Genomic DNA, 10,542 nt, shown 5'->3' on the forward strand with positions numbered 1-10,542 from the left:
ACAAACCCAGACTCCCCCCCACACACACACACACACACACACACACACACACACACACACCCTCCTTCCAATACAGGACCCAGGGGCCAACACAACCCAGACACCCCCCCCCCCCCCCCCCATACTCCCCAGGGTGTCCCTGCACCTGGACTCACCTTGATTGTACCTCTCCCTCATCACGCCCCCTGCTCCCCCTGGTCCCCTCCCCTCCAGCTCGTCCTTTTCTACCTGCCACAGCACTCGCATTTGGATGATGACTAAACGTATCACATGATTGTATTGTAAATGAATCAAGACTAAATTTGTATCGATTTTAAGAGAACACAACTAGTTCAAAGTAACAGACCAGCCTGTAAAAACAAACAAAAAAAACGGATACAAAAATACAAGGGGCTCTTTCAGGTTTTTTCTGCTGTTAAACTTTGCACTCGGACTGGTTACATTTGAACCACTTTTATACAGACCACCTCTATGGTGCAGGCTCCTTGCTACGTTGTCACAGCAACCGTTTTGGCGTGTGCGTCCATCACACGCGTGTGCAGTGACGCTACATACATACACACACACACACACGGCCTCCCCTTTGTGTGGGAAGCCGGTCCCTCTGTACAGCTTCCCCTCCGTCACCCCTCCTACACACACACACACCACACAGTCCCCTGTTTCCATACAGTTGCTATGGAGACTAGCTACCAGCCCCCTCTCCCAATCACTTCCTTATTGGTATGTAGAGTAGTCATGGTAACGTGACAAATTTTCTATGGGCTTTTTTTTCTTCATTTAAAAAAAATCTTTTTTCTTTTCTTGAATTTTGTTGTTGATGATGATGTTGTTTTTTTGTTTTTGTTTTTTTTAGCAGCTTGAACTATTACAGCTCTCCCCATCCCTCCCCCCCAGATTGTGTGTCCATGGTTTTTTATCTCCCCTCTTTTCTGAGGGGCTGTGTGGGGGTGAGGGGGGGGGGGTGAGGCTCAGAGTGCTCTGATCATGACCAGGTCCTTGCTGCCTCTTTCCCCTGCCCGCCCACCCCTATTCCAGTGTAGAGTATTATAGTTGTGTATCTAGAGCCAACTGACTCCTCAACTCAGGCGATTCTCTGTATAAATGTTGTGTTTCATTTTGTCGTGTAGTTACTTAGTGTGCTGCCTTTCCTCTAGAACCCATCCCCAGCCCTCCCTGTCCAGTCTAGTGCCATGGGACGCGGCCACACAAAGGGCCAATTGCCGTTCACCAATACTGTAGCACCTGGGTGGGGGTGGGGGGGCGGGGCTACATGGATGGCAGGGGGTGGAGGGGGAGAGAAGGAGCAGGGAGGCAGGGGTGGAGGTGGTCCGTCTGGTCAGTGGTCGTGTCATTCAGAAACGGGGCTGTGGGGGGGTTAGGATCAGCAGGAAACAGTGTCAGTGGCGGCTCGTCTGTCAGCAGGCCTTCCCACCACCACCCTTGCGCCTCACCCATCCTCACCCCCCACGCCTGAAATATCTCAATGTTGTTGTTTTTTATGATTAAATGGACAAGCACTTCTTGTAGATCACTAGTGCAGCTACTCGTATGGCTTTTATAACCAACCCTCCGGCCAAATGGCCGGAAGGAGATTTTAAAATGAATTTTACCAAGCAGGAAGTAGGCAGGAAGTAGGCAGGAAGCAGGAAGTAGGCCTCCCCTCTCACCCTGCTCCCTCTCTCCTGCTCTCTTCTGTCATTCTTTCGTTTTGTTTTCCTTTTTTCCAAACTTTTTGTTGTCGTGGTTTTGCCTCCTACTAAAGCAACGCGTCTGGGTCCTTCTATCGGGGTTGCTGATGGTGTCGTGGCAAAAATATATAAAAAAAAGAGATTTGTTTTTTGTAAATTGTGAATAAGTGATGTACTGTTTCCTTGCTTTGATCTGACTCGTTGCTGTTTATCATGGGGGTTGTCACCGGTAGGATTCTCATCATTTGTTTTATTGTTTACCTCCTTTTTTTTCTCTTTTTGTTTTGTTATTCTCAAACCAAATTTTCTGTTTTGTAAAAAGATAATGTTGGCACACTGAATTCTAGATTTATATGGTTGCTACTATATGATTCCAGTCACATGATTTGAACTGTGTCTTTTAACAGAAAACAAAGTCTAGTAAAATAAAGTGACAGAAATCCTGAAGTGTTTTTGGTTGGTTTTGCCAGGTGAACTGTGCCTCAGCCCTCTGTATGATTTGTCGTCAAATGGATCCCATCCCTGACCAATAGATATATGGGACTTCCCATGGAGTGTGTTCAGGAAATGCTCCACCTGTCAGTTAAGTGACATAAACATAGAATAAACTAAACAGGAAGTGAGTTCGTGAAACACATTTTTTATTTTCTGTTTTTTTCTTCATCACCTTGTCCAGAGCACGTTAAGTATCCCATAATGCACTGGGCAGTGTTGGCTCATCCACTTCCTGGAATCTCAGTGCTCTGATGTTGATTGGTTAGAAATACACCTATCTCCTGCCAGGAGCTCAGCAATAAGTCATGTGATCTGGTTCTGATCACGTTTCCCTGTGTGTGTGTGTGTTGCGTTGCGTGTATGTGTAGGGTTCTGACCTGTGAGAGTCTAACAAACATACTAGGCTGGAGATGTTAGACTTCCTGCTTGTTACAGCTCTTCATCTTCCTGTTCCTCTACCCCTCCCCTCTCCTCATCCCTCTCTTCTCATCCTTTCTCATATTCCTCTACCTTAATCCTCTTATCCCCACTTTCTCCTCATACTCCTCATCCCTGTCTTTCTCAGTCCTCTATCTCATTCTACTCATCCCTCTCGTCCTCCTCCTCACTCTTTGTCCTCCTAACTCTGCTCCTCTTCCTCACCCACCTCACCCCCCCCCCTCTTCTTATCTTCCATTTTACTCCTCCCCTCATTTTCCTCCTTCTCTTTTCTCCCAACTCTCCTTCTCACCCCCATCTCCTTATCCTCCTTCCCATCCCTCTCATCTTCCTCCTCAATCTTTCTCCTCCTAACTCTTCCTCACCCCCTTCCCCTCTCCTCATCCTCCCCCTCCTTTTCACTCCTCTTCCATCTCATCGTCCACATTAAAACCTTGTGCTGCCTTTTGGGTCATTGTGACCCACCGTCGTGGGGAAAAGGTGGTTCACAATGACCCGAAGGCAGCACAAGTTAAGTTAGTTACTACTCTGCATGGGAGGGGTTCTAGAACACTGAGATGACTAGATGGAATGGCCAGCAGGCAGAATTAAAAGACAGTTCCGGAACAACTCTCACAGCTCAGCCCGGTGTCGTTGGGAGACCCCTCAGTTGGATCCTAACTTTTATATCTCCAAAACGTTCCACCCGTTCTGTCCCCACCCCCCTCAGATCTTCAAGGAACATGTAAATAAGGAAGCGTTAGAGAGATGTCCTCTCTGATGCAGCCATCTTTGTATGTCCCTCAGCCCTCCAGGGAGTCTGGAGGGATGTATAGACACTTATGTGAAGGACCAACTCTTGTTTTCCACTTGGTATACCAGCAACACGCTTGCACAATGTCTGGAGACGCTGTTACTGTGCGTATTTGAAATGTGGGGAGGAACAAATGAGAGTATATGGAGACTTAAGAATACAGTGTCGTGAAAGTGATCTTGGCAGCTGTTTTTAATTCAACGTCACAATCTTTGATGTGACTGTCAGGTGAACAAGGTATGTTCTGTTACAACCCCTCCCCCCCCCTCCCCCCACACACACACACTTTCACCCACTCTCCACCCTCTTTTTCCTCACCCACTCTCCCCCCTCTCACCATCTCCCCCCACCCTTACTCCCTCCCCGTCTCTCCCCCCTCTCTGTATTAGCAGTAGCAGTGTTTCTAACAGGGTCAGCTTGTCTTCTCTATCTGTCAATTTTCCTACTTGTTGAAAATAAATGATGTTTCAGCTGCTGGCGTGTGTTCTTTCTCTTCTCTGCCTCGACTGCTCTCTCCCTCCTTTCTCGACGTCCCCCTGCCTTAGCCCTGTCTCCTTATTCTCTCCGTTCTCTCTTTCCTTCTAACACCTCTACTGCTCTCTCCCTTTTCGTTCTCTCTCACCCCCCCTTATTCTCGCCTTCTTTTTCTCCTTAAACACCTCTACTGTTATAATAATAACATTATGACTTTATTTATATAGAACATTTCATACAAGAATTGCAGCTCAATCTGCTTGACATATAATCAATAAAAACAATAATACAAGTGATAAAAGTAATAAAAATCAATAAAAAATATGAATACAAATCAAAATGTAACTCAACAAAATACAAGCCGCAGTCTTTACTGTTGCCTCCAGAGTGAACATGCTGCAGCCTGGTAGAGGGCCAACTCGAGTTTAACCCTGTCTTGTCCTCCCCCTCTCCTCCCCTATCCCTCCTGTCCTCTACCTGTCCCCTTCCCCACCCTCCTCCCCCTTCTCCTCTCGACCCCCTCCTTCCTCTCCCCCTGTCTTTCCACTCTAATAGAGATGTTTAAAGTCACGCTCTAGGGGCAGGGTGTGTCATGGTGATGGATGAGCAAAGTGTGTGTGTGTATGAGAGTGTGGCCAGCTCCCCCTCTACCACCCTGCCTGCCTGTAAATCCAACTGCCCCCCTCCCCTCCCGACAGCTGTGCCTCACCAGGACCTGTCTACACCTGCTTTCTGTTACACTGAAGATACACTATACACTCCTCTCTCTCTCTCTCTCTATTCCCCTCAATTACACTAAAGATACAGCCCTCTCTCCTGCCTCTGTCACACAGAACACAGAATCTATACCCTTATCTCTGTCCTTCCTCTCTGTTACACTGAAGATACACTCCCCTCTCTTCTCTTTTACACTCAAGCTACACTCATCCTCTCTCCTGCCTCTCTTTTTGAGTCACTGTCACAGTCTCGCTGTCAGCATCCCAGTTGAGCGATGCTGTTTGTAAGTAGACATGATGGAGTGGTGGACAGCTGCTTTAGTGACCTATAAAAAACACTGCGTGTCTGTGTGTACTTACAATGTTGCAGGATTATTTGTAAGAGGGAGAAGGGGAGAGGGAGAAGTGAGGGAAGGATGGAGGGAAGAGAAGAGGAGCATTCGAATAAGCCCCAGTAACTCCTCCTCTACCTTCATCTCTATTTCTCTCCCTTCCTACCATCCTGCCCTCAGAGGTTACGACTAAGCAAAGAGAACCAGATTTACAAAACAATGACAAAAATAGCTCCACCAGACCTGCAACGACATGAGTAGAGGACACACGAGCAAACGAGGGGATGAGAGAGGAGGCGAGAGAGGAGAAAGAAGAACCCAGCCACTGGAAGTGAGACCATCTGGAGAGTCTTACGCTTGACCAACAGCATAGAGGTACTGTGGTCACTCCTCCCCTCTTCTCCTGTCCTCTCTTCTCCACCCATCTCCTGTCCTTTTCCCCCCCTTCTCCTCCCTCCCCTGGCCAGTCAGCCCTTGGATGGCTAGCTGTGACCACAGCCATAAATCTCCACAGATGATTAGCCAGTAGAAGCTTTCTGGTACATTCCCTTCTCTTCCTCTGTAGAACTTCCTGAGGCTGGAATCATGGTGGCGGGGGGAGAGGAGAGGGAAGGAGAGGATGAGAGGAAAGGAAAGCTCGAGCAGAGATCGTCAAACGAACTTTCTGTCGATCACACCCTATACTGACTGGCTCTCTCTTATTAAAGCTTTATAGCAGGGGAAACTGACAGAGTGAAGGAGGGAGAGATGAAAGAGAGAGTAAGGATCCTGACAGAGGAGGAGAGAAAAAGGAGGGAGTGATAGAAAATGAGGAACCTGACAGAGAAAGGCAGAGAGGAGGGAGTGAGAGAGAGGGCTGCCCTGCGGTTGCCAGGGACAACCATAAATCAAGCTGAAGTTTTCAGTGACTCTTATCGGCTCTGGTTGAACCAGCTATTAGGTCTGCTGCTCTTGAGTGTGTGTTTGTGTGTATGTGTCCGACTGTATTTGACTGTGTGTGTGTCTGACTGTGTGTGTGTGTGTGTGCGCGCACGTGCAGAGAGAGGAATTCCAAACTCAGACATTATCAATATTTATGTAACGAGTCACCCTAATCTCATCAGTTCTAGTTCATGACATCAACTTTACAGAACCTTGAGGTTCCCTTGGGAACATTCACCTGGAGAACCCTGGGAGCCTGCTGGACCAATCAACAGCCCCACACCAAACAAGAGAGCAGGCACATGTCACTTCCCTGTTGTCAGGACCCTCCCTTTTGGGGGAATACAAGCACTGTAAGGGCTGTGTCAAATGTGTGGCACCATGCCCAAAAGCTGCCGTGTCGTATTTTTCACAGCACAGAATAATAAAACATTTTCAAAGTAAACTGTCAAAACTGTTTACGAGTTTCTTTATTTCCCCAAAGAGCAAAAGAGGAGGTCTGTGGCTTCAGGCCATCCACAGAGAGGATGAAAAGGGTCAACTGTGGAGACTGGCCTGTCAATCCGTGTAAGTAGCAAACACTTCATCACAGGTAGTAAAGGATGTTAAAGTCAACAGTTATTATGTATTCAAAGCAGTGAATGACAATGCTGTATTGAAAGTGCAGAGGACATCCCAATGTAATGTCAGCAAAAGGGTTAAGTTATCTAACAACTAGCTCTCTACCATTGGCAGCAGAAACCTGACTTTTTCCATGATTTGTTGAAACGTTGGTAGCAAGTAAAACAGCTTCATTGTGTTGGCCAATACTTCTGGGTTTGTATTTACTGCCAGACCAAAAAGGGTGTAGGGGCATGACGCAAGGGCAAAGTACCCTGACCTCCTGCTCACACCTTTATCTGATTCCTGCTAGTCAGCCAATCAGTTGCTGCCATGTGAGGGTTGACCAATCAATAACCCTGACTTGAGGAAGACTCACGCAGGCAGTGTTGCCAGGTCCGTGGTTTTCCCGTGGAATTGGGCTACTTTTGGAGTGTTGCCGTGGGTTGAATTTTTTGTCCGCTGGTTCGGGTAGACGTATTTTGCATGCAAATTACATGAATATCTTTAAATAAAAAGCCACACGCCCACATACACACACGCACTGTGCGTGTGCACAAGTGCCTAATGCTCTCAGTCTCCTGAGAAAACCTCCTGAAAACTGCTTTTAATGCTGGCATACTAAACATATGGTGTTACTTTGCAGATATTCCAATACATTTGGCAATGATAACAATGCTGTTGGACTTGGGCTGGTTTTATTGGCCATTGGGCTGGTTTTGGGCTGGTTTTGATTGGTCATTGGGCTGGTTTTGTCACACAGACCTGGCAACCCTGCACGCAGGCACACAGCTACCAAGTCCCCACCCCTAGCTACCCGCTTAGAGTAAAGGTCTTAATGCAATTTGGTGGTATTGCATTTTGTTTTGGCACTATGTTGCAAACTGTATGTATGTACCTATCTATGAAAGTATGTAACTAACTGTATGTACGTAGTTAACTGTATATAACTACTGTAGCTCGGTACTTATTGATATAGCTATGTAGGTAACTAAAGACAAGTAGGCTATATATATGTAGCGGTCTGGGGAAACCCTTCACATGGTGAAGATTTGACTTCTGGGTATTATGCATATTTGGAAACTACAAACTCTCCTGAATACAAATCAGTTTAAATCACTCATATATCTTTTTCACAACTGAAGTTACATAATTTTAAAGTTGACCTGTGTCAAAAAGTGATAAGGGAGAAAACTGCATTCCTTCGGCAAGGGCACAACCTTTGTTCTCTCACATATATATTTGGGTGTGCTCAAGCCTTCGGCGAGAGCACAACCTTTGTTCTCTCACATATATATTATTATTATTTTTTTTATTATTCTTTTTGCCCCCCTAAAACTCAGTCAATATTTGGCCTACATAGACAACGTAGGTGTCAAAAGTTTCGTCTTGGTAGCGATTGAGTTGCTTCTATTGGGATTTACGTTCCGTTGCATGGTTTAGGCTCAAGTTAAGTTTTTGTGGCGAAAAGTGAAGCTAACGGTGGCTAATTTGCTAGCCACAGTCACTGACGTTACTAACGTCACTAACGTCACGTTCGTTTCGCATCTGTTAACTTGGGGGATAGCTAGGCTAACTATAGCTTTACTGCAAGGCAGCTGCAGAAACGCCACAAGCAAAGAGGCCAGGGTGATAACTATTTACTCATTTTACTTTGTGATATGACACACAATTGTGATGTGTAATATGTACAATATAAGATGATATTATTAAGGAAGTACATCTACTTTCGGAAACAGTAGTCTACTATTTCACTGAAGTATTAGCATCATGACATTAGCCTCTGTTGCCCGGGCAACACATACTACAGTGGTCTATGATGCATCTGTTTTCAATCTTTAAAATAAACATTCCTCACAAATACATTTTCGTTGTAGGATTTATTATGACATTAGATTACAAGTAAACGATTTGTGGGTGAAATTATCATTACCTGTGGTTTCAATCCAGTGTATCACTGCAACGCTGTAGCCTACGCTAGACACTAAAAAAACATCTACACAGCTGTTTAGGAAGTGTTTTTATGAATGAGCGATTTTCCACTAAATAAATATCAAGCTTATTTACGTTTTGGGGGGCATATTTTCAATTAGCAGATGGTACTGTTTGAATCGCGATTCCATCTTCTATTGCAGGGTAACGTCGTAGAATAATCTTCAAAGGGGGTTCTTTATTAATGAATGAATGCAATGAGTAGGCTAAATGCCTGAAAATATCATGAGAAGGGAAAAAACTTATGACGTTTAAGTCATAGAGATTAGGTCAATTTTTACACCGGTCTGCCAAATTTATTCGTTTTGATTCAGCTATGAGGCTGCCTCTTGCAGGGGAAAGGAGAAGACATCTATTTCATTCTACGCTTCACTCGTATTTTGAGTTGTAAATGAGCAGCAAAAAAAAGATGCTTTTAAATCTATGTAATCTTTATCAATAATAAGTATGCATTTTTATATAAAATACACAGGAATATAAGTTGTAAAAATGTAATTAAAAAACGGACCCCTGTGCAACCGACGCAAGCAAGCACACCCTACAATTTCCCCAGAAATTGTACTCTCTCTAGTTCTAAATTAGTTTACTGTGGCGAATATGGAAAGGAAATCCTTTTGTTCGTAATCACGTTATGAATGTAAATGTCAGTTTAACTATAGGCTACATTAATAACTTCTCAGCAAGTTATTTTAAGTTTAACAGCCTGAGTTCATTAATCAGCAGCCCCAACAGTTTTTCATCAGTAATCATATACTTTTTGTACATTACAATGAAGTTTAGGGTATTAACTATACAAAACATCAAAAATCTCAATTTTGACAGAAAATGATTTTCGATCTTTTATGGCTTGTAGCCAACAATGAGCGCCGCCGCCACACATATAGTTAACTGAATGTATGTAGCCAACCTGATGTAGCTAACTGAATGTAACTATCTTTGTACATAGCTAGCTCTCTACCTGTGTGTATGTGCTCTGCAGCTGGCCTAGAGACAGTCAAGTTGAGGTGTAGATGCAGATGTCGTTTTCTCCCTGCCACATGGCGTTTTCTGTCTGCCTCTCAGCCTACCTCACCATCATTTAGACATGAGATGAAAAGAATTCTGATGTCATCGCTGATCAAAAACAGCCGCCGTCACACACACACAGATACTCACAAACACACACACACCACACACACCCCCATATGTTTCTGCTCTCATACAAGAAAAACAGAGATGTCTGGGTGTGCTTCCTTTTTGTTTCCTTTACATTCTGATTCAGATGTAGAGTTTAGAAGACATGTCCTCTATTAATGTGTCTGTCATCGACAGTGTGCGTGTGTGCGTTTGTGTGTGTGTGTGTGTGTGTGTGTGTGTGTGTGTGGGGGGGGGGGGGGGTGTGTACGTGTGTGTGTGTTTTATAGATCTTCCACACAGGAACAGCAAGTCTCGTAAGGCTGCCATACTGATGTCTTTACAGGGGCTCTGTTTCTCTCTGTGGCCAGTAAATGTCACTGTGGGGCACTTCACATACACACTCACACACACAGAAGTTTACACTTCTGGGCAGTGCCAGCTCCAGAAGTGAGCAGCTCTGCAAAGCTGCGACGGTCCGGTTGCAAAGTCTCTCAGAGTGCTCAGAGCGCTGTATGAGAGAGTGATAGACAGAGGGAGAGACAGAATAAATAAGAGACAGAGGCAGAGAATAACAGAGCCAACAGGACAGAAAGTGAAAAATTTAACTGGTGTACAACTCTATTATACATGTGTTTTTCTCTCTCTTTCTCTCTGCACAGCTAAAGTAACTCTCCATCTCTCTCTCTCCGTCTCTCTGCTAGGACCTCTGTCCTCATAATGTATCAGGCGCAACTAGATGTGGATTGGTGCAGTGCATGATGGGAGATGGAGGCACTATTGAGGTCAGCTGGATGTCTGCGGTGGACCAGGAAGATGGTCATAGAATCCTAAGCAGTAAGGTCATTGATTGGTGATTGAGGAGGAGGCAGCTGAAGGTCGACCAATCAGATCAGGACGAGAGGACCCATAAACGTCTGAGTCATCATTCTTCTGCGATGCGAGAAGATGTATAAAATTCACCATCAAGAAACCAT

Source organism: Osmerus mordax, chromosome 25, assembly GCF_038355195.1.
Source record: "Osmerus mordax isolate fOsmMor3 chromosome 25, fOsmMor3.pri, whole genome shotgun sequence".
NCBI lineage: Eukaryota > Metazoa > Chordata > Actinopteri > Osmeriformes > Osmeridae > Osmerus > Osmerus mordax.